Genomic DNA, 26,269 nt, shown 5'->3' with positions numbered 1-26,269 from the left:
GGACTCCCCTCTCCTATCATCTGTCCCCTACCCTTTAGTGCCCTGTAGAGTTACTCACATTTTTTACTAGTTACTTATATACCCCTCCAAACAGATTTTAAACTGAAAGTAGGATCCATGGCAGAAATGGACCTAAGATTAACATCTTGCTCAATAACCACCACCACACGGAATCAAATTTCAAAACGAGCTGTACAGGCAGATCAGAAGAATTCAGAGAAACACAATATTACTGTGGGAGTGCTTAGAAAGGTTGTTTTGGTTTGTTTTTGTGTAAATGAGACAAGTTGGGTTCAAAGGCTGGGTAGGTTTTAGATTCATGGAGAGGAAATACTGTCAGAAATCAGAGGAGGCAGGCAGGGGAGGGAGGTAAAGCCCAGGATCCATGTGTTAATTGACTGCATTTTACTGGGAGGACTGAGACAAAGATAGGAATTAAATTTTTAAAATACTGTTGATTAGTTTATCTTCAAGCCTTTAAATTTTTATGCCATTTGTCAAAATAATGTTGGAAAGTAAACTAGCATTGATCCACACAGTATTGAGGTTCCTCAAAAAACTAAAAATAGAGCTACCATATGATCCAGCCAACCCACTCCTGGGCATACATCCAGACAAAACTAAAACTGGGAAAGATACCCTCTGTTCATAGCAGCACTATTCACAATAATCAAGACATGGAAACGACCTAAATCTCCATCAAGAGAGGACTGGGTAAAGACACGGTGCATATATACAGGGGACTATTACTCGGCCATGAAAAAGAACGGAATCCTACCATATGCAGCAACACAGATGGGCCTAGAGATTATCATACTCAGTGAAGTCAGAGAGAAAAAGACAAATGCCACGTGATACCACTGACATGTGAGATGTAAAATACAACAAAATAAGCTTGCTGGTAAAACAGAAACAGACTCAGACACAGAACAGACATGTGGCTGCCAAGACGGAGAAGGGGTTGGGCAGGGATGGTCTGGAAAGTTGGGATTAGCAGACACAAACTCCTAGTCTTTGAAGCAGAGCTAATCCTCGTTACTCATGAATTCGGTATTCACAAACATGCCTACTTGTTAAAATGTGCTTGTAACTCCAAAATCCACACGTGTGGCACTTTTCCTGTCATTCACAGACACATGCAGAGTGGTGTGAGCACCAACTCGTCACCCAGCGTACACACTCCCAACTGTGGTTGAACAGGTGATATTCTGCCTTCTTGTTCCAAGTGTCAAACCACACGGAATGTCCTTTATGGTCCATTTAGTGCCACATTTTCCACATTTCTGTGCTTTTGTTGGTGGTTCTGCTATTTAAAATAGGCCCAAAGTACAGTGTGCAAGTGTGACCTACTGCTCCTAAACCAAAGAAGGATGTGATGCGCCTTCCAGAAAATTCACGTGTGTTAGGTGAGCTTCATCCAGGATGACTCGCAGCGGGGGCTGGCCATGCTTTAAGTGGTAATGAATTGGCAATATATATTAAATACGGTGTCTTTCAACAGAAGCATGAAACAAGCTTATGTGCTGATCAGGTGACAAAAAGGGGAGGCTCATGGGAACAGAATCCTGTATTCCTTTAGAAGCCATGGTTCTGTGTCCACTAATTTAGTTTGAGGGACTTTAGAACATAGTTACCATGGATAACAAGGATCAACTGTAGAGTCTGCTTTCTACTGACAGTCAGATCTGGTGTTATCCACACCTCAGACATTACACAGACTCACACCCGAAGTTTCTAGTCCGTCGCCAACTCGCACCATCCATCAGGCACTGATTCAAGCCAGGCAGAGTATTGGCAAAAGAAGGAACAAGAGCAGAGTGAAGACAGGCAAACACGGTGTTCCAATAATCATACTGCTCAAACGAGGATGGGAGAAAACGCAAGCTTTACACTAAAAACATATTCTGTTCCTCTCTGCTCCTCCCTACTTTCAGAATGATAAGCAGCTTTGGTAGTAATCTCCAAAATCCCTATATTCAGAAAAGGTTTCCAAAATTGAATTACAAATTAATTAATCAAATTGAAAGCTGCCTTCAGTCTGGCATTCTTGATAATTTATCAAATTTATCAATGAATTTACAACTTTTCTTTCCTCTCATCTCAAAGCCACTGTTTCCAGTTCCAGCCATAAAAATTAGGTGAGAATGTAGACAGAATTATCTCCACAAAGATTTAGTGTGTTTTGTCCTGGAAAAGAGAGATTCTCTTGGAATTTACTGCCAAAAATGCAGTCAAATGTAACACAGCAACCACACCATGATGATATTAATTATTACCAAATTGTCAGAGCCTTACAGAAATGGTGGCCCAATCCTAAGGAGGTTTGCAGTTTCACTGCTAAAATTCTTATGCAAAAGTTATTTTATGCCAAGCTAAATATAGTTATGATTTCTTTTCTCCTCATATATAGGGTTGCTCTTTAAGACATTCTCTTTATTTAGAAAAATATCAATGTGATCCAAATTACATCATCCTACATGCGCACTCTTCTGTGTGTGTGTGTGTAACAATTTAAAATAAAAGCTAAGTATAAATCCCCAGGTTGAATTAAGGTAAGTCAATTTTTCAGTTATGTGTTGATTATAAATAATTTGCTAAAATAAAAGCTTTTCAGTCTAAATAAATAACTGGGCTTTCTATGTTATAATACATTAATGTGAATTTTAAAAAATAACAGACAACAAAAGTCAAGTTGTAAGTTTCATTAGTATTAACTCAGTTGACATTTATAGACAAGATTTTAAAATAAATGATAGAAGTTATTTGAAACCCAAGTATATAATATTCAAAATTAAAATCTAATAGATATTACAGGGCAGAAAACTAAAATACTAGAAATAAAAACAGGATCAAACTAAAAATTCATAAATAATCCCTTTTATAAGAAAGGAAATAACTGGAAAAATGAATAGCCTTATATTAAACAGATCATAAACAGAATCATCTCCTAACTGAAAATGTCAAAACTGACCATGTTTAGGGAAATAGTTAATCAACTTACTTTTTAAATAGCTGCACAACTAATTTTTAAAATACAACTCTTGCTAAACCAATATCTTGTAAGTCACTTAAACTCTCAGTTTGGGCTAGTCCCAGGAGGCAGCGTGCCGGGGGTAGGAATTCAGGCAGCAGCCCACCTTTGTATCAGTTGGTACCCAAGAAAATCTCAAGTCTTAGTTCTGGATTACTACAAATGACTTGCAAACACAAATGTCCAGCACCTCTGATCTATGGGGTAAACTACCAACCGAGCGTCAGGTGACTACTAGCAGCACGCAAGTCAGATACAGACAGCTCTGAACAGGTTTTGAAACAGAACTGACCCTGAACCACAATGCCCAGAGGGCTGCTTAGAACACATACTCTGAACCCAACTAGGTCAATGACAGTGAAACAAATACAGCTGGACCTTGAACAACCTGGGCCTAAGGGACACTGATCCCTGCCCCCTTGCAATTGGTCACCTCTCAGTATCTGCAATTCCACATCCACAGATTCAATCAACCACAGTTCAAGTAGTACTGCAATACGTATTTATTGAAAAATATATTTAAGTGGACCTGTGCCATTCAAACCTGTGTTGTTCAAGGGTCAACTGTACATCGATATTCTCCATAAGATTTAAACAAGATACAATCTCATGACACAACACTCAAGATGTCCAGAAATATAAACCTAAATTACTCAGCATACAAAGAACCAGGAAAATTGCAACTCGTGTGAAGATACGCCATGCAAACACTAATCAAAAGAAAGCTGGAGTCACTGTATCGGTATGAAACAAAGCAAACTTTAGAGCAAAGGATATTGTAAGGGATAATGAAGAACATTAACTCATGATAAAAGTGTTAATTTGCCAAGAAGACATAACAACCATAAACACGTGGGTGCCTAACAGAGCTTCAGAATACCTGAATCAAAGACAGCCAGGACTGGGGACAGAACCGGGGGCTTCCCCGGTGACTCAGTGGCAAAGAATCTGCCTACCGATGCAGGAGATTCGACTTCGATCCCTGATCTAGGAAAATCCCACATGCCTTAGAGCAACTAAGCCCATGCGTCACAACTATTGAGCCTGTGCTCTAGAGCCCGGGAACCACAACTATTGAGCCCACATGTCGCAACTGCTGAACTCAGTGCCCTTGAGCCTAACTGCTCCGCAACAGAAGAAGCCACTGCGATACCAGGCCTGCACGCGCAATGCAGAGCAGCCCCTGCCCGCGGCAGCCAGAGAGAAGCCCGCACAGCGACAAGGACCCCGCACAGCCAGAAGAAAATAACAGAACCGAAAAAGACAAAATTACAGCTACAGACTTCAACACCTCCTTCAGCAACTGATAAAAGTAGCAGACAGACAGCCAGCGAGAATAGAGAAGGAGGGAAGGCCATCAACTGGATCAAACTGACATTTATTTTACACTCTCTTCTTAATCACCCACAGAATGCGTGAAAAACGAATGAACAAACCTATAAGAATTGAAACTGTACAATCTATGTTCTCTAATCAAACTGGAATTCAACTGTAAAGCAAAACAAACAAATCTTCAAACATGTGGACAGTAAATACCATACTTCTAAATAATCAGTGGATAAAAGGGAAGGTCTAAAGGTAAATTAAAGAATATTTTATTACACTGAAAGAAAAAACTTTTTAAAACATACCAAAATTTGTGGAATTCAGCTAAAGTAAGGCTCAGAAGGGAACTTATGAGATTAAAGTTTTTTATTAGATAAATTACAAATGGACAGTCTTTTATACCTTAAAAAATTAGGAAAAGGTCAAAACAAACTTATAGTGAGAAACCCTAATTGTAAGTTTAACTGAAGTCCCAGAAAGAGAAGAAAAAGAGAGTGGGCAAAAGCAACAATGAAAGAGATCCTGTCTGGGAATGTAAGAAGTAGTAAGAAACATCATCCACAAATTCAAAAACCCAAGCAGAATAAATAAAAAGAAGCATATCTGGTTATATCAGAGCAAAACTGTAGAAAATGAAAGACAAAGAAAAATCCTAAAAATCGCCATAGAAAAACGAAAGACTACTGGGGTTCCCTGGTGGCTCAGTGGTAAAGAATCCGCCTGCCTGTACAGAAAACACCGGAGAAGCAGGTTCGATCCCTGGGTTGGGAAGATCCCCTGGAGAAGGAAATGGCAACCCACTCCAGTATTCTTGCCTGGAAAGTTCCATGAACATAGGAGCCTGGCAGGTTACAACCCATGAGGTTGTAGAGTCAGACATGACTGAGCAACTGACACATTTCACTTTCTAGAATTCTCTACCCAGTAAAAACAGCTTTCAAGAAGCAAGATGAATGTCCCTCAAGAGATGAATGGACAGAGATATGCTATATATATATATAATCGTGTGTGCACACACACACACACACACACACACACACACACACACAGTGGAATATTACTCAACCATAAAAAAGAACGCAGTCGTGTCATTTGAAACAACACAGATGAACCTTGAGACTACCATATTAAGTGAAGTCAGTCAGGCACAGAAAGACAGATATTACATGATCTCACTTACATGTGGAGTCTAAAACAAATGAACTCATTTACAAAACAGAAAAACTCATCAACACAAAATACAAAGTATCGGTGACCAAAGGGAAAGGGGGGACGGAGGGAACGCGTCAGGAGTAGGGACTGACAGGTGTGCACCTAACAAGGACTTTCCGCAGAGCACGTGGAGCTGTAGTCAGCGCCTTATAATAACCCAGAGTGGAAAGAAGCCGAGCTGTGCACCTGAAACCAACACAACACTATAAATCAACTCTAGGTTAACTTAGAAATGTGTTAATAAAAAGTTTTATTTTAAAAATGTTTTAAAAGATGAAATGAAAGATCTCTTCAGAACAAAACCTGAATTAGCTACCAGTGAAATTTTCATTGTCACCATCAAAAAATGCTTTTATTTAAAACATTCATGAAACAAAAGAGGCAAGTTCTCAACAGTGAACTTTATAATTATACAGTAAATTTACTACAGTTTTGTAATGGCTCAGTCATGTCCAACTCTTTGTGACTCCATGGACTGTAGCCCACCAAGGCTCCTCTCTCTGTCCATGGAATTCTCCAGGAAGAACACTGGAGTGCGTTGCCTTTCTGTTCTCCAGGGAATCTTTCCGACCCAGGAATTGAACCCAAATCTCCTGCATTGCAGGCAGATTCTTTATCATCTGAGCCACCAGGGAAGCAAGATACAGTACCTTCATTTATATAACTAAAAGCTATATGGCCAATATCATTCTTGCTACTTACTGGCTTCCCCATTAATGAATTAAATAAATCTTTGACACATGCTGACTCTAAATTAACAGTGTGAGATGGGCTGTGTTTAGAGCGGGTAACCAACAAAGTCCTACTGTGCAGCATGTTCTGCGGCAGCCTGGATGGGAGGGAAGGGTGAGGGAGAGGGGGTACGTGCATATGTCTGACTGAGTCCCTTTGCTGTCCGCCGGAAACTATCAAAACACGGCTAACTGGCTATACTCCGATATAAAAGAAAAAGTTCAAATAAATAAAATAACAGTGAGGAAATGCTCGGCCAGGCCCTGTGCCACTGGAGAAACAGATGGCCAAGTCTCTGCCTCTTTAGCAGCAGCAAAGACAAGGAAAAGAATAATATGAGTAAGGTTCTGAAGATACCGCTGCAGGAAGATGAGAAGGGGACTGGCCTCTGCCTAGCAGGACGGGGCTGGAGTAGGCGATTCTACAGAGGAGGAACACACAGGAAGGCATGTTTGAGAGGCATCATGCATTCAGAGGAGACTGTGCTTCTGTGGGTTGCCTGGTTCCGGAGCGAGAGAAAAGGCTACAGACTGGAAGAGGTCTTATCTGCAAGGCTCAGGAATTTGGACTTTACCCCCACCCCGGGCAACCAGGAGCCAGATGACTTTGTTAAGAAGCTAGGAACTCCTGTCGCTGGAGGAGAAAATGAGAAGGAATGGGGAGAGGCTGGAGACAAGAAGACTGACGTTATCTGGAGGCTGTTTCAAAAATCAAAGGAAGTCCTCTTCTCCTTTCTTCTCCTCCTGCAGCAGCTAGCACAGTGCCTTAGGTGTGGCAAAGAGAAGACAATGTTGAACTAAACCGACTCCAAGAGAAAAAGACCTAAGTTCAGTTCAGTTCAGTCTCTCAATCGTGTCCAACTCTTTGCAACCCCATGAATCGCAGCACGCCAGGCCTCCCTGTTCATCACCGTCTCCCCGAGTTCACTCAGACTCACGTCCATTGAGTCCGTGATGCCATCCAGCCATCTCATCCTCGGTCGTCCCCTTCTCCTCCTGCCCCCAATCCCTCCCAGCATCAAAGTCTTTTCCAATGAGTCAACTCTTCTCATGAGGTGGCCAAAGTACTGGAGTTTCAGCTTTAGCATCATTCCTTCCAAAGAAATCCCAGGGTTGATCTCCTTCAGAATGCACTGGTTGGATCTCCTTGCAGTCCAAGGGACTCTCAAGAATCTTCTCCAACACCACAGTCCAAAAGCATCAATTCTTCGGCGCTCAGTCTTCTTCACAGTCCAACTCTCACATCCATACATGACCACAGGAAAAACCATAGCCTTGACTAGATGGACATTAGTTGGCAAAGTAATGTCTCTGCTTTTGAATATACTATCTAGGTTGGTCATAACTTTTCTTCCAAGGAGTAAGCGTCTTTTAATTTCATGGCTGCAGTCACCATCTGCAGTGATTTTCCACTGTTTCCCCATCTATTTCCCATGAAGTGATGGGACTGGATGCCATGATCTTCGTTTTCTGAATGTTGACCTTTAAGCCAACTTTTTTGCTCTCCACTTTCACTTTCGTCAGGAGGCTTTTGAGTTCCTCTTCACTTTCTGCCATAAGGGTGGTGTCATCTGCATATCTGAGGTTATTGATATTTCTCCCGGCAATCTTCATTCCAGCTTGTGTTTCTTCCAGTCCAGCGTTTCTCATGATGAACTTCTTACAAAGTGCTTTCTTGCTTTCCAAGGCAATTTTTTTCTCAAGATAGGGGAAGGGGAAAAAAAAAGCCACACCATGTATACTCTGCTAAGACCACCAATTTCTTTCATACCATTCTATAATATACAGCTAAAACCTTGAGGGACCCTGGTTCTCCAAATTTTGTCTCTCCTTATCTTTATCACAATTTCACTAATCTCAAAACATAGGGTGGGGGACTTCCCTGGTGGTCCAGTGGTAAGGAATCCACCTGCCAATATAAGGGACACAGGTTCAACTCCTAGTCTGGGAAGATGCCACGTGCCACGTGCACCATAGCTGCTGAGGCCCATGTGCCCTTGAGCCTGCGCCACAACAAGCCTTGTGCTCCACAGGCCCGCATGCACAACCATGGAGTAGCCCCTCCCCTGCTCACCACAACTAGAGAAAGGCCGCTCACAGCTCAGCCAACAACAAACAAACAAATAAAGATAAACGTTTTTTTTTAATGCTAAGCGAAAACTTTAAAAAATGGGAGGAGTAAAAAGCCTGCAAAACAAATACTCAGACCAAAGGATGCCACATCTATATTTTTAATAATGACACCAAGGAAAGAGTTTGATACAAAGATAATGCCAGCTGAGTGTTTCTTCAAAAAACAGTTTTGGACTTGCACTGTTATCCACCAAGACACAAATCTCTTATACACAGTTGAAATAACTGAGACCTCTTTCAAAGCTGAATGCAATCTACTATTGATTGCATTCCTATTAAAATTCCAGCTGTTTTTTTTTTTTTCTTAATAAATTGACAGTCTGAGCCCAAAACGCCTATGGGAATTCATTTCATTGGACTCAGAAGCCAAAGCAACCTGAACAAAGGTGGAGACTCACACCAGTATCAAAACTTATGACTAAGCTCTAAAAGTAACAAGTGCAGAGGGGGTGTGGAAAAAAGGGAACCCTCCTACACTGTTGGTGGGAATGTAAACTGGTGTAGCCACTATGGAAACCAGTGTGGAGGCTCCTCAGAAAGCCAGAGAGAGAGCTGCCATATGATCCAGTAATCCCACTCCTGGACATATGTCCAGACAAAACCCTAACTCGAAGACACAGGCACCCCTGTGCTCACAGCAGCGCTGTTTCCAACAGCCAAGACACGGGAACCACCTAAATTTCCATCAACAGAAGCATGCACACAGAAGACACAGTGTGTGTGTATATAAATGGAACTCTACTCAGCTAAAAAAAGAATGAAATAATGCCATCTGCAGCAACACGGATGGCCCTAGAGATTACCATGCTAGGCGAAATGACTTAGCAAGAGAAAGACAAATACCATATGATATTACTTATAGGTGGAATCTAAAATATGACACAAATTAACATATCTATGAAACCGGAACAGACTCACAGATATAGACAACAGATATGTGGTTCCCAAGCGGGGTGGAGGAGGGATGGACTGAGAGTCTGGGATTAGAGACGCAAACTATCACATACACAATGGATAAACAACAAGGCCCTACTGTACAGCACAGGGCACTATACAAATTCAGACTGGTATTCAAATCCCCAACAAAGCCTAAAATATGAAAAAAAAATATATATATATATATCTGAGTCACTTTGCTGTACAGCAGAAATTAACACAACATTGTAAATCAACCACACTTTAATAAACACAAATTTTAAAAACCTTATGACTAAGCTATGGTAATCAGAATGGCATGGTACTGGCATAAGGTAGACATATAAATATAGATCAACGGACTACAACTGGGAGTTCACAAATACACCCGTACGTTTATGTCAATTGATTTTGGACAAGTGCCAACATAATTCAATGGGGGAGACAACAGTTTTTTCAACAAATAGTGCTGGAATACCTGAATATCTACATGCAAAAGAATGAGGCTGGAGCCTTAACTCACATCATACACAAAAACGAACTCAAAATGGATCATGGACCCAAATGCAAGAGTTAAATTATAAAACTCTTAAGAAGAAACTATAGTAGCGAATCTTTGTGACCTTAGGTTTTGGCAGTGCTTATCTAGATACGGTGCCAAAAGCAAAAGCGATAAAAGACACACAAACTGCACTGGGTCAGAGTTTAAAACTGTAAGCAAAAAGACAAGCCACAGAATGCTCCAAAACTCTATGGAAATACACAAGGAGACCTGTATGCAGAACGTAGAACCCTTACAAATGAACAATAAAAAGACAACCAATTAAAAATGGGCAAAGGATATGAAGAGACATTTCTCAAAAGAAAATATACAAGTGGTCACGAAGTACAGGAAAAGATGCTTATCAGAGAAATGCAAATCAAAACTACAGTTAGATACTATGTCACAGTCATTAAGATAGGCAAAATAAATATAACATTAACAAGTTCTGGTGAGAATGTGGAGGAATTGGAATACTTAAACATGACTGGTGGGATTGTAAAATGATTCAGTCACTTGGACAAAGTTTGGCAGGTCATCAAAATGTTGAACACAGAAGTGCATATGACCCAGCAATTCCACAGATAAGGTATGTACCCAAGAGAAATGAAAATGTATGTGTACATAAAAACATGTGCATAAATTTTCATTAGCAGCATATTTATAATAGCCCCAAAGCAAAAACAATTCAAACGATGAATGAATAAAATATGGCACATCCGAACAATGAAATATTGTTCTATTATTCAGCAAAGAAAGCAAAGGACTGCGGATACAAACAACATGAATGAACCCTGAAAACATGCTAAATGAAAGAAAAGATCACATCTTGTATGATTCCCTTGATATGAAATGTCCAGAATAGACACATCCATCAGTTCAGTCGCTCAGTCGTGTCCGACTCTTTGCAACCCCGTGGACTGCAGCACGCCAGGCTTCCCTGTCCAGCACCAACTCCTGGAGCTTACTCAAACTCATGTCCATCGAGTCGGTAATGCCGAACAAACCCCCAGAGACAGAAAATAGTAGATTTCATGAAATGAGGGGAGGGGATATAGGGATTGACTGTTACTGGGCACAGAGTTTCTTTTTAGAGTGATGGAAGTGTTCTAAAATAAGACAGTGGTAGGGACTTCCCTGGCAATCCAGTGGCAAAGACTCCACTCGCCATGCAGAGGGCCCAAGTCTGATCCCTGATCAGGGAACTAGATCCCATATGCCACAAATAAGAGTTCAAAGATCCCACATACCGCAACTTAAGACCCAGCACAGCCAAATAAATAGGTAAATAAATAAAGAGAGTGGTGATGGTTGTATATAACACCATGAAACACCAAAGGCCACTGAATTGTTATGCTTTTTATTTCTGGACTTTAAGTCCAGAAAGGTGGACTTTATGTTACTGAATCATATCTCAATAAAGTTGTTACATATATATATGATTGCTTATGAACTAAATTGGCACTGGTGTTGATGGGTTATTTTCTCTTCTATGAACAATCAGTTTAAGATTTATTCGGAAAATATTGAACCAAAAAAATCATCACAAAGGTGAGGCAGACAGCATAAAGATATGACTCGGAAACATTTTTACCCTTAAATAATGCCAAATGTTATATGCTTTCTAAATATGCAGGATAAGATCTACTTATAAACTCTCAAGCTAATCTTTTCAGTTAAATGAATAGTCCCTGTTTTTACAAAGTCCAGAGCTATTCAGGCCTGCGGGCTAAATAGCAACAAAGCAGGGGAAAGTACGCGGGAAAGACATGGGCTGTAACAAGTTAATCAGTTTGGACAGAATGGAGGGAGGTCCAGGCATTTATTTCCTGTGAGCAGAAGGTTTGAAGCAAATTACGCTCAAAACTCAGAGTCTCTGCCTGTTATTTTAAACAACTGGTCCAGGATCATTATTAATAACTGAGGGTTACAAATATCACACATTCACTTAAATACACTGAGGTTAGCAACAGGCCAGACAACAGGAAACCTATGAATTTAGTCCTGGAAAGATGTTGCACTTTAGTTTAAAAAAAAAAAAAAAAGGAAGAGAGCAACCAGAGCCTCAATTACAAAAAGCAAACTGCAAGTCCTGAGCCCAGCTGTCTATAGAAATATAGATCCTGTCTTCCCAGCTGATGTGTATAAAGAAGCACATTTACTTGAATAAGTTCTGTATCTTTGTTGGAACAGCAATCACTAACTCATAGCCATGGTTTAGAAGTTAATACTAGAAACATTCTATCAATGATCAAACTGAGGCTGAAACAGAGACTAGAGAAGCGAGATTCCTGATGTGCGATGGAGAAGAGCATGTGGGATGCTTCACATTGTGAAGCAACAAGAATTTTCAGAGTTAGCTAGAGAGAAGATAATCCCCATCAAATTTTAATCCCATATCCAAAAAACAATGGCCAGAGATAAACCTGGTAGGAGAAAGAACTCTTTACTTAGTAAAGTGATTTAGAGACTAAAAAAATAATAATTGGGCCTTCCCTGGTGGCTCAAATGGTAAAGAATCCTCCTGCAACTCGGGGGCGACCCAGGTTCGATCCCTTGGTTGGGAAGATCCCCTGGAGGAGGGCATGGCAACCCATTCCAGTATTCATGCCTGGAGAATCCCCATGGACAGAGGAGCCTGGCAGGTTACACTCCATGGGCCGCAACAGTCAGAGACAACCGAGAGACTAGGCACACACACAAATAATGAGAGGAAGAGGTAACCAATTTCTAATCTCAATCAATTTTCCAACTGTTTATTTCCATTTGAGAATTCAGTCTTCTAAAAAGTTACCAGTGAATTTGATTCCTGTTCAGGAGCAATGCTATTGCTATGTCCTAAAGAAATCTGGGGTCTGAGCCGGGGGATATTGATAAGAATGTCCCATCAATGTAACATGCAGTTTCTACTAATTTAAAAACTAAGACACTGTGTTCCTGGCTCATGTTTGGACTGGAGGTTAGACACACCAATGCACACACTACAGGAGACATGCACGACTGAATTCCAAACTGAAACGCAACACATACGTGTAACCTGTTGTATGATGTACAACCGATTCTGTAAATAGGGGTAGGGATTGCACTTGTGAAGACTCAGAGATTTTAATCTCACACTGAAGGGGAAAAAATGATATATACAAAAATACAGAACAATTTAGTTTTTCTTATTTTGCATTTCCATATCTAGTCAAACTCAAAGACTTTTAACATGATATTATAGGAGGGGGTTAAATAAAATATGATATTATGATGTACATTTGAAAATTTTTAATAAGGCATCATAAATTGCTTTTTACAGGCACAAACTAGAATTCTTGTTTTTTTAATCCCATTTAAATCTACATTCTTTTTAGAGTGATGAAAATGTTCTAAAATAAGATCCTGGTGATGGCTGTACAATTTTTATTTGCACAAAATTTAGGCGAAATAAGATCTTCTATAAACAGTAACTTGAAATTTTTATATCTAATTCTAAAATCTCGCTAATGTTTTAATGGATTCATCTCAGCATTTTTCGATTCTTTGTATATATTACTACCATCCTATACATCTGTCTCTAAAGAGTTTTGAAAGAGAAATTATCTACTCTATAGTCATGTCAATATTACAAGAAAGGCATGCCGTATGACGGGAATGGTGTTACATTCCTGGATTCACTGGGGAAAGAAACCCAGACTTAAAGGCTGCCAGAAAATTCAGTAACGAAGCAGGGACTATACTCTGGTCTTAGGAGCAGAGGTGATATTTTTAAATAAAAGTGGGTGGAGAACAGTCATGCTGTCTTCAAACAGAATCTATATAAACCTGAAAAGTTCTTACATAGTAACTACACTGTTCTGCAAAAGTAAGTAGACACTGAGAAGTATATTTGTATTATCTGGAGTAACCAAAGGAACCAAAAATAGCAGCTCTGGGGAGTGGAGAAAGGAAGGCAGAGATATTGTCAATTTTTCAGCCTAATCTCTTTGGTGCTCCTTCTCTAATTTATTTATTACCATAGGCAGAGTATTCAATTTTTTAAATAGAAATTGTAACAGAGAATAAAATAAAATGAAGTTGCTAGGTCTCCTTCCAAATAGACGTTTCTAATTTGAAAAACAAATTAGAAACATTAGTATGAGCCCACGACAGTGGAATATGAGGAAGATAAAATGCTGGCAATAAATGTGGCCTCAGGCCTAGAATGAAACCTGCAGGCTCAGGCTCCTAACTCTGGAATCAAGAGCTATCTTACCAGTTAACAGCAGGGGAAGGCGGGGAGGGGTATAGGATAGGCAGATGGTTCCCACTGTCTATAGCAAACAATTCTCCTATCTAAAAATTTGTCCGGCACAACACAGTAAATCAATGCTATTTCAAATAAATAAGAGAAAGAGTGGACCACTCTTCCAAAACAGTTGCATTGCCAACTCTCGTTATGGCCTAGTGTAGAAAGACACAAATATTGTTGATGCTGGGTCAGCTGACTCAGAATCAACCTGAATGTGAGGTTGTTTTAGGGATTCTTTCGCCCAGTTTACTTATACTTTTTAATTATAACTCAGAAGAATACTACATGATTAAAAAAAAAAAAACCTATACTTAAACAAGTCTCTCCTCCAATAGTATAAATAAATAATATAAATAAGGCACAACATTTTCTTTTTAGTACTGCGTATAATGACCTCTCACAATCAGTGTGCTTTGATATTTGAGTTGAGACTTGCTGAAAAGGATGAGGAAACAGGAAATGTTTTGTTTTTAATTTTCTAACAACCATGAACATACCACCCAGCACTATATATGTATGTGTGTATATATATGTATTATATACATATGCCTTTGTGCATATACCCATGGGCTCCTTCCCTCACTTCCTGTGAAACAGAATATCAACTTTCATTCCAACAAATTTTTGGAAAGTAATAAAAAACACAGGGAAGAATAGTTAAAACTAATCTCATTTTTGCCAATTCAATGTTTGCTATTCCAAGTACCAAAACAAATGCATGGCCTCCAAGTAAAGGTATGACAAAGCAGAAATCTGATATGGATATAATGTCTGTTACTCACTTGAATCCATGACTCAGAGTATTTTAAACATACATATGGAAACCAGAGTCTTTTCATAACTAGACTACAAACGAGAAACTCGTGCCGAGACATGACAAACATAAATCTTAAAAAGCTTCACAGATTTAAATCTTCCATTTAAAACACAAGCTGTGTTATCAGTGCTTTGATATAATCCTGAAAATGCAGCAACACTGAGTTTAAAATCCCAGTAACATTTTCTGGTTGTGATGATGGTAATCACTTGTTCCATTAATGGTAAACACATACTGTATGACACATACAAGTTCAAGAAGGGAATTCATATATTGATGGAGATAACTTTTGAGATTTCTTGTTACATACTTAACATATTTGCAGTGGGTATCTCTGGACATGTAACTGGAAGAAAAATCTAAAACTTTACATTTTTACAGTAACCTCAGAGCCAGTTTGGTCACTACAGAAGTAATATATGGTCATCCAGAAGTCAGAGCAAGTAATAAAACCACCCATAACCTCACCACCTGGCCATAACCTCATGACTGCTTTCAATCAGAGTGTATCTTTGTCAGAGCATTCGATAAAAGTGGCTAAGTGCCTGGTTCTGAACTCCCAGGTTTGAATCCTGCCTCTTTCCTTTATTAGCCCCATGACCTTGAGCAAACTTAGGAACTCCGTCCGTATCTCTGTGTCAAACAGGAAAAATAAGAGCAGCTACTTCACTGAATTTTTAAATGTAATTATCCTACCTATAGAGTTTTGCTACCTGCCATTTTCACTTACTAGAATCTGTGAACAGTTTCCATGCCATTATCCCATTACATGGCTGTTCTAGAATGTATCCTGACCCTCATCGCCAGGCATGTAAACTGTCTTCAGCCTTTTGCTATTATAACGGGGCATGAGGAGATGTCGGGGCTGGAAGGAGGATGTCCTAAATCACAGAGACACTGACCGTGGCTACACCGACCAGGCTGTTAGCCTGTGAAACGGTTGTCATCTTCCTGGACGCCGAGGCCACTCGGTTCTGCCTTCTCTCAAGTTAGGTGCCAGCCTTCCAGCCGTTCTAGGCGTTCTCAGCAGCCTTCGCATAAATTATCTGATGCTCAAATTAGCCCAAGTCAGCTTCTGTTACTTGTAACCAAAACACTGTACAGATACACACGATGTCATTCTCTTATAATTCCACTGCACACACACAAATGACAAGCTACACAACCAGCTGACCTTCACAAAATCAGCTCCATTCCAGGAAGCAGTCAGTAGCTAGACAACCGCAGTGCAAAGGACTCAGGTTCTCAAGACAGACATTTTTTCTTCCAGTGAATACAAAAGCCAAAGGAGCCTTCATGCACTTAGAGGCCAAGGATGCTACAATTTCACTGATGCAAAACTACACAGACTGTCATCCACAGAAAGGCCAATCTAATCCCTTTCTCAGAGGAAAAAAATCAAATGCACGTTATACCCAAATACTGATCACTACTACTACTAACACTCACTACGGTTACAGTTGCTAACACTGTGCACCATTCTACTATAAGGCCAGGCCCTGTCAGAAATGACTCACACGTGTGCTAGTCATGCAGTCGTGTCCGACTCTGCGACCCCACGGCCTGTAGCCTGCCAGGCTCCTCTGTCCATGGAATTTTCCAGGCAAGGATACTGGAGTGAGTTGCCATTTCCTTTTCCAAAAACTTGCAAGAAACTTTTAAGTAGGTACTATTATCCCCATGTTATATGTGAGAAAACTAAAGCCTCAGAGAGACCGAGTAACTTGCCAAAGGTCACACAGCAATTCAGGATTCAGATCCAGGCAACCCAGCTTCAAAATCCTGTGTCCTTAACTACCCTATATACTGCGTCTTGATTTTTGTTTTATGATGACAGACATTTGATTTCTGCTCAAAACATAACATTGTCTGTGCCTACAGGGCAGGACAGTGCTGACCACACGCATGGACTCTGATAAAGACCCCATTTTCTGTTGCAGCTTCTCCCCCTAAGACTATGGCCCCCACACACAGAACATCTTATCACACCCCTTCCCCCAACAAATGCCAAGTGCTCTTTCACTTCTAAGCCTTCGCTCAAGCTATTTCCACAATTTAATTGTTTTGTTAGGTGACTTTATTGTTTTGGCTGCAGCACATGGGGTCTCAGTTTCCCGACCAGGGATCAAACTTGTGCCCCCTGCACTGGAAGCTTGAAGTCTCACCCACTGGACTGTCAGCGAAGTCCCAATCTCCATCATTTTAAATGCCCTTCCAAACCCTTACCCTTCTTCCTGTTTCCATCCAATAACACAACACCAAGTTCAAATGCCACATCCTCCACAAACCTTCCCCAAGCCCACCCAGATGGAGTGAGTTTGCTGGCCCCTATATCCTTGTGATTCTGTTTACCTCCAGTGGAGTACATACTACACTCTGCCATCCTACTCTCCCAATTTAAGAGTCCAGAAAGCAGCGACTATATCTGATCAATTCCCTTCTCTTATTTGGTATCCTTCACTGCATAGAAAAAGGTCATTGCAAGAAATAGTTGCTTGATTAATAACCACTGAGGTTAAGGAAATAAATCCAGGCTGTAAAGACTTCTCCATCAAGATGGATTATCAAAGGAAGCAACTGGAAAATATCAAAGATTTAGAAAACCTTAGGCTATCATTAAACTACTCTAAGCCCCAGTAAATCTAAGTCTAAAAACCTATCATTAAGAGACACTATCATTTGTGAAATTTTAACATTTATCTCAAAAGAGCCTTTTATGGTCTGAATGTGCGCCCTGGGGGAAATGAAGAAGGAAATTTGGGGGAAAACTATTTCAAATATTTGGTAAATATTGGGAACACAAGGTCACAGGAACCACAAGGGAAAAGCCTAAACTCGGGCTGCTGCTAGAGCCGCCAGCAGAGGGTCACAGCCGCAGGCGAGGCAGGCGGGGCAGCCCTCCTCCGGGGCAGCCCTCCTCCGGGCAGCCCTCCTCGGGAGTCCACTGCCCTCTGAGAGCTCTTCTTCCTCTAGGTGGTTTTCCTTGAGTGATTTATGGGCTCAATCAAAGCTAAGAAGCTGTCTGCATTTTTCTGAGTTACCTGCTCATCACTGCGGAGACAAGAAAATATTATTCCCTTTGCATTTTTCTCAGATCGGATACGTAATTATGGAAAATGGGAGGGAGAAACCCAAATGGAGTTACGGTTATTAACCAGGTGGTAACACTAAGATTCTGTGATCCATTTACAGGAAAGGTGCGATCCTGGGCCACCAACAGGAACAAGAACGAACAAAAAACACTCACTGCCCTCTCCACCTGCAGATCCAACACGGAGTGGGCTCTCCTGCCTAGAGCCCCTGCCCCAAGGAGAGCCGCCACAGTGAGAAGCCCGAGCACCGCGAGAGGAGAGCAGCCTCGGCTCCCAGCACCGAGAGCGAGCAACCAAGAGCCAGCGCGACCAAAACAAGACAGAAACTCTAAGAGAGAAAGCGCTCCTCCACCCTCACCAGGTGACCCACTAAAGCCCCTGTCATGAGCAGCCCTTGGTGGGGGCATCTCAAACCATGCACTCCTTCCTAAACACTATAAAGCCTCACTTACAATCATATGAAACCTCGGGACTTCCCTGGTGGGTGAAGGCTAGGACTCTGCGCTCCCAGTGCAGGGGGCCTGGGTTCAATCCCCGGCCAGGGAGCTGGAGTCCACAGGCCTCCACTAAGAGTCTGCACATCACAACTAAAGATCCTGCCTCTCACAACGCAACCACGACCCAGCACAGCCACACAAATAAATAAAAATAAATATGTTTTAAAAGGATATGAAACCTGTATTGTGATCATTCTGATTGTGTTTGCTTGCTTTCCTCTTGGTCCAGACTCATAAGGAGCTCTTGGAAATCCCTGGAACTGAACACAACAGGAAAACAACTGTTCTCAGACACAGAGAGGTGGGTAACTGCCCTCAGCAGTCCCCGGTGGAAATGATCTTTCTGTTAATTGCAGGACTGCCCTGTGCCAAGCAGCTTACAGTCACAGCAAGGAAGCAACGTTAAATGGTCCCAGCTTCCCCTAAGCCTAGTCCTCAGGTCAGTTCAGTCGCTCAGTCGTGTCCGACTCTTTTCGACCCCATGAATTGCAGCACGCCAGGCCTCCCTGTCCACCACCATCTCCCGGAGTTCAGACTCACGTCCATCGAGTCAGTGATACCATCCAGCCATCTCGTACTGTCATCCCCTTTTCTTCCTGCCCCTAATCCCTCCCAGCATCAGAGTATTTTCCAGTGAGTCAACTCTTCTCATGAGGTGGCCAAAGTACTGGAGTTTCAGCTTTAGCATCAGTCCTTCCAAAGAAATCCCAGGGCTGATCTCCTTCAGAATGGATTGGTTGGATCTCCTTGCAGTCCAAGGGACTCTCAAGAGTCTTCTCCAACACCACAGTTCAAAAGCATCAATTCTTCCACGCTCAGCCTTCTTCACAGTCCAACTCTCACATCCATACATGACCACAGGAAAAACCATAGCCTTGACTAGACGGACCTTAGTTGGCAAAGTAACGTCTCTGCTTTTGAATATGCTATCTAGATTGGTCATAACTTTTCTTCCAAGGAGTAAGCATCTTTTAATTTCATGGCTGCAGTCACCATCTGCAGTGATTTTGGAGCCCCCCAAAAATAGTCTGACACTGTTTCCACTCTTTCCCCATCTATTTCCCATGAAGTGATGGGACCGGATGCCATGATCTTTGTTTTCTGAATGTTGACCTTTAAGCCAACTTTTTCACTCTCCACTTTCACTTTCATCAAGAGGCTTTTGAGTTCCTCTTCACTTTCTGCCATAAGGGTGGTGTCATCTGCATATCTGAGGTTATTGATATTTCTCCCGGCAATCTTCATTCTAGCTTGTGTTTCTTCCAGTCCAGCGTTTCTCATAATGTACCCTGCATAGAAGTTAAATAAGCAGGGTGACAGTATACAGCCTTGACGTCCTCCTTTTCCTATTTGAAACCAGTCTGTTGTCCCATGTCCTAAGTGGCACCAAATGGCCTTCCCAGAGAAAAGGGTATCCTCAACGGAATCTCATTTCTTCTCTTGACAGTTAGAAACCACACCAGGGGAGAGAAACATCCTATAGTTCACGTCAACAGCAAACTCATCTGCATTTATCCACATGTGACCCAGAAAACAGATGACAAACATCCATCCCAACCCTGTGAAAAGGAGCAAAATCTTATTTGCCTACATGAGAACACTTTCCAAAGTCATTTTTCTTGTGGCAGGGGAGGATACATTAGGAGCTTGGGATTAACGTATACACAGTACTATATGTAAAATAGTAAATAACAAGAAAACAAGGACCTACTGAATAGCACGGGGAACTTTATTATATCCTGTAATAAGCTATCATGGAAAGGAATCTGAAAAAGAGCGTGTGTGTGTGTGTGTGTGTGTGTGTGTGTGAGAGAGAGAGACAGAGAGAGAGAGAGAATGGGGCTTCCCTGATGGCTCAGCAAGTAAAGAGCCCACCTGCCAATGCAGGAGACACGGGAGGCGCAGGTTGCATCTCTGGCCCGGGAGGATCCTCTGGAGGAGGCAATGGCAGCCCACTCCACTATTCTTGCCCGGAGAAGCCCGTGGACAGAGGAGCCGGGCGGGCTGCGGTCTCTGGGGTCGCAAAAAGTTGGACATGACTGAGCGACTAAGCACGTATGTGAATGAATCACTTTGCTGAACACTTGAAACTAAAACATTGTAAATTATAATAACTATGCTTCATTTTTTTTTTAATGTCATTCCTCTAAAAAAATCATTGAGAACAGACATCTCCAAACTCAGTGCAAGGTTTAAGAGAAACCCTTGAAACCGTGCGAAAGGCACCAGCGGCACAGACCTAGGCGACCCCTAACGGGCCTCCGAGCCCGCTCACAACCTGAAGAACCCGGGCCACTGCTGCTGCAGAGTCTCCACAGCTGGCCCATAGCAGGCATCCCGTCACTCCCCTGCACTCGCCTTTCGATTTTCAAAAGGGCAACAGGATTGCTTATCTTGAAAAGAACCATTCCTTTAATAAGGAACTGACGCGGACAATCTCGTTAGAGACGTGCACGTATTTGGGCGTGCGGATGTGTGCTTGGTTGGGCGCAGTCGCCCAGTGATGTCCGACTCTTTGCGACCCCACAGACTGCAGCCCGCCAGGCTCCTCTGTCCATGGGATTCTCCAGGCAAGAATCCTGGAGTGGGTTGTCATGCCCTCCTCCAGGGGATCTTCCCAACCCAGGGGTCTCCCACATTCCAGGCGGATTCTTTACCGTCTGAGCCACCAGGGAAGCCCAAGAATACTGGAGTGGGCAGCCTATCCCTTCTCCAGGGGATCTTTCTGACCCAGGAATCGAACTGGGGTCTCCTGCATCGCAGGTGGATTCTTTATCTCCTGCCAAATCACGTATGTTGAAGACCTTGTACATGTTATATCTATGGATCTACAGAGTCTTCAGTCTCAGGCCTTATGTTAACCCCAATCCCAGACTTTGGCCTCTCTCTGTCAATGTTCTTCACATGGTGACCTGTGACACAGCTGGACATCTGAGCAGCCAAGTTTCAGAATTTCTAAAGATAGAATAATACCAGAGAAACTGGCTTGAATAATAGTTAAGTTTTATATCAAGTGACCAAATCAACCAGATGGGAGCCCTTTTTAGAAAAAGAGAAGGTCCTCTTATTAACTGTGCCAGGACAAAAGGGTCAAACAGAAGGTTAAACAGAACTGTTCCAGGCAAAAACTGAGAGTGATTACTCTAGAATATTCCCACCAGATAAAACTTGTTCCCAGTTCTAAGGCGTTATTTATACTGTTCTATAGATGCCGAAACACTGGGTAGGCCACCTCCTCTCAGGCACGCTGCAGCCATACCTCATTTTACTGTGCTTTGCTTTATGGAACTTCAGATTCTGCAGGTTTTTACAAATTGAAGGCTTATGGTAACCCTGTGTCAAGTAAGTCTATAGGCACCATTTGTCCAACAGCCTTTGCACAGTTTTTGTGTCTGTCACATTTTGGTAATTCTCACCATATTTCAGACTTTTTCATTATTATTACATATGTTATGGTGATCTGTAATCAGTGATCTTTGACGTTACTATGATTCACTGAAGGCTCAGATGCTGGTTACCATTTTTTAGCAATAGAGTCAGACATGACTTAGTGACTACACAGCAACATCATGACATTATTTAGACAGAATGCTACAGCAGAGCATAAACATAATTTTCATATGCACTGGGAAACCAGAAAGTCCATGTGACTCACTTTATTCAATATTCACTTTAATGCAGTGATCTAGAACCAAACCCACAACGTCTCTGAGGTATACCTGTATTTGATAATGGCAGAATAATAGGAACTGGGCGGGGGGGAAGGAAGGTAAAATACGGCTGAGACTTGAAATGCATTGTTTGTCCAATAAACTAATGCAGGAACTGACAGCATCTTGCGCATCCCTGATGTGCAAAAGGACACAGCAACCGTAGATGCACGGCACTTCCCAGAGTCCCTTTTTCAAAAGACACAACTGCAAGCCTAACACAACAGTCACACCCTGGATCAAAGGAGAAGGTTTGTAAGAACCATGCATAGGATTCTGAATCATAAGATTAACAAATCTGCGCTGTGAACTGTAATTTACAAGAGATTGATCTCTCCCGATATGATATTAAGAAATTGACTGAATTTTAAGACGTTGGAAATAAGATGTTAAGAGAATACGACGATTTCTTACGTGCCACTGTTTACGCATCTTCTATCCTCTCTAAGCTCACTCTGGGAAGCTGGGGCTGCAGCTCTACAATCTACATTTCTAGGACCCAGGGCTGGCTGGCTCCCTGTTCACTTCTGCCAAAGGGAAATCCTAGAGAGAGGCTAAAAGAGGAGAGAACAAAGGGCTTCTTCCTTGTTTTTCTATTTCTGTCAGCATCACTCCAGCAGCAACTGGATCTCCAGTTGTTGAGATATGCACCATGATACATACTCAAGCATATCCGGGGCAGAGTCATGGGTAAAACCCTAGAACTAGAGACACCTGCACGTCCGTCAAAGAAGTCCAACTGATTTAACACAAACACGGCAGCGGAGGAAAAGAGTAACCCCAAAAGTATGTGAGACATACAGATAACAAGGATAAAAATGGAAGAAAGCTTTATCAGCAAGTACATAAATGTATAAGTGTTTAACTCTCCTGTTAAAAGGCAAAGATGGACAGAGTGGACACCAAAATATGATCCAACTATATGCTGTCCACAAAAGACTTTTTTGTCTGGCCATGTCACATGTTCCCCGACCCTAGATTGAGCCCGGGCCACGGCAGTGAAAGCACTGAGTTCTAACCACTGAACTGCCAGGGAATTCCCACAAGGGACTCACACACAAATAAGCGGAAAGTGAAAGAACAGAAAAAGGCACTCCATGCCAACAGTAACCAAGGACAACCAGAGTATCAGCTATGGCAATACCAGACAACATAGACTTTAAGACAAAAAGTTGGTAGACTGGACAAAGAGAGACCTTATATAATGATGGGTCACTTCATCAAGAAGATGTAAAAACTATATCTGCATCTAACAATGGAGCCACAAATATATGAAGAAGAACTGACAGAGTTGAGGAGAGAAACAGTTCTCCAATGACAGCTGGAGGCCTCGATACCCCACTTCCAATGATGGAAAGAACAGGAAGACAGATCAACAAGGAAATGAGAGACTCGGCACCATAAACCAACTAGGCCTAACAGACAGACATCCGATATCCCCCCAAGAATGGCAGAAAACACAGTCTTCTCAAGTGCATGTGGAACATTCTCCAGGACAGGCCATATATTAGGACAAAAAACAAGTCTCAATAAGTTTTAAAAGACTGAAATAATTCAAAGTATCTTCTACAATCACAGTGGAATGAAACTGGAAGTCAGTAACAGAAGAAAATCTGGAATTTACAAATATGTTGAAACTACACAACACACTTTAAAAAAACAGTACATCAAAAAAAATCTCAAGATAAATTAGAAAACACTTTGAAATGAATGAAAATGAAAATCCAACATATTAAAATGCATGAGATGCAGTGAAAGCACTGCCAAGTGGGAAATGTAGTTTTGAATGCCTACACTGAAAAAGGAGGATCTCAAATAACCTAATCTTCCATCTAAAGGAACCAGGAGAAGAATTAAACCCAAAGCAGGCAGAAGATCAGAGCAGAGAACAAGCAAACTAGAGAATAAAATAGTAGAGAGAATCAACAAAAACAAAAGTTTGTTCTTTGAAAAGATCAACAAAACCAACAAATCTCTATCTAGACTGGCCATGGAAAATCGCTAATACAAGCAGTGAACCTGGGGTTCACTAAGAAATAAGATTACAAGAGAATATGCCCTGTTGCTCACCAGGCTCCTCTGTCCATGAGATTTCCCAGGCAAGAATACTGGAGTGGGTTGCCGTTTCCTTCTCCAGGGGATCTTCTCAGACCAGGGATCGAACTCACGTTTCCTACACTGCAGATGGATCCTTCACCACTGAGCAACTGGGGAAGACCCCAAAGACTGAATTATTTCCTCTAATAGCAGGAATAAGACTAGAATGGCTGCTTTTGCCAGATGAAGGGCATCTAGATGGGAAAGGAAGAAGTGAAACTCTCTATTCACAAACGGCATAAACCTCACATACGGAAAACTCTAAAGAATCCATGTAAAAACTATTAGAGCTAATAAATGAGCTCTGCAAAATGGCAGAATACACGGTCAGTAGTCTAATATCAGTTGTATTTCTATACACTAGCAATGAATATCCAAAAATAAAATTAAGAAGACAACTGCATTTACATTAACATTAGGGAGAATAAAATAGTTTGCAATAAATTTAGCCAAAGAAGTACAAGACTTATACACTGAAAACTATAATACACTGTTGTAAGAAATTTTAAGAGACCTAAATAAATAGAAAAATAAAATCCCACGTTTATGCATTGTAATATTTAATACTGTTAAGATGACAACAACCCCCAAATAGATCTACAGGTTTAAAGCCATTCCTATCAAAACCTCAAATGCTTTTTTAATGGAAATGGACAAGCTCATTCTAAAATTCATATGAAACTGCAAGGGACCCTGAAGAGTCAAAACAATTTCGAAAAAGAACAAAGGCAAAAGATTTACTCTTTCTATTTCAACTCACTACAAAGTGATAATTATCAAAATAGTGTGGTACTGACGTAAGGAGAGAGGAAGACAATATACAATTGAGTCTAGAAGTAAAGTAACATATTTATGGTAAAATGATTTCAACAGGTGCCAAGTCCAATCAATGGGGGCTAAAGTCTTTTTCAATAAATATAGTTAAACCTTGAATAACGCGAGGGTTAGGGCCCTGACCACCCCAGGCAGCTGAAAATGTGCTTCTGCATCTGTGGAGTCAACCAACAAAGGATCGGGTAATACTAGAGTATTTACTACTGAAAAAACCTATGTATAAGTGACCCTGTGCAGTTCAAACCCATGTGGTTCAGGGGTCCACTGCAGTCTTCTCAACAAATGATGCTGGGACAGCTGGATATCCACTCACAAAACGGGTATGTCTGGATCCCTACTTTGCAGCATACACAAAATTAACTCAAAATGGATTAAAGACCTATAGGTAAGAGCTAAAACTATAAAATTCTTAGGAGGAAACACAGGGGTAGATTCATTATTTTGGGATTAGGTAGTGGCTTCATATGACAGCAAAAGCACAAACAAAATTTAACAACAAACGACTTCATCAAAATGAAGAGCTTTTGTGCGAAGGAAGAGAGTGATAAAAACAAGTGATAAAAACCAAGAGAGTGATAAAAACAACCTAACCATGGAGAGGAGATATTTGGAAATCACGTACCTGATAAGGATCTGGTACCCAGAATATATAAAGAACTATCAATTCAACAACAAAAAGACAAACCAATCAATAGGTGTTTCTCTAAAGAAGACACACAAATGGCCAATAAGCACATGGAAAGACCCTCAACACCCTTAGGGAAACGCAAATCAAAGTCACAGTAAGATATCACCTACCGTCATCAGGACAGCCGTAGTAGCGACTTTTTTAAAAATGCAAAGTAACAAGTGTTCACTAGGATATGGAGAAACTGGAGCCCGCAGACACTGCTGGAGGGATGGTAAAATGATGCAATCACTGTGGAAAACAGTTTACTCAGTTCAGTTCAGTCGCTCAGTCGTGTCCGACTCTTTGCGACCCCATGAATCGCAGCACGTCAGGCCTCCCTGTCCATCAATGATGCAATCACTGTGGAAAACAGTTTACTAGTTCCTTATA

At 41.3% G+C, this 26,269-nt stretch overlaps 1 long non-coding RNA gene across 1 annotated transcript; it reads left to right on the top strand.

Annotated features, from left to right (window-relative positions):
• On the top strand, positions 1-26,269 carry LOC120880098. Its single transcript, XR_005724958.1, has 4 exons — positions 1-69; positions 18,945-18,950; positions 24,217-24,219; positions 26,253-26,269. It is a non-coding gene; the product is annotated as an uncharacterized LOC120880098 (long non-coding RNA).

Source organism: Oryx dammah, unplaced genomic scaffold (assembly GCF_014754425.2).
Source record: "Oryx dammah isolate SB20612 unplaced genomic scaffold, SCBI_Odam_1.1 HiC_scaffold_2, whole genome shotgun sequence".
Lineage (NCBI taxonomy): Eukaryota > Metazoa > Chordata > Mammalia > Artiodactyla > Bovidae > Oryx > Oryx dammah.
This window is presented reverse-complemented; position numbering and strand designations above follow the sequence as displayed.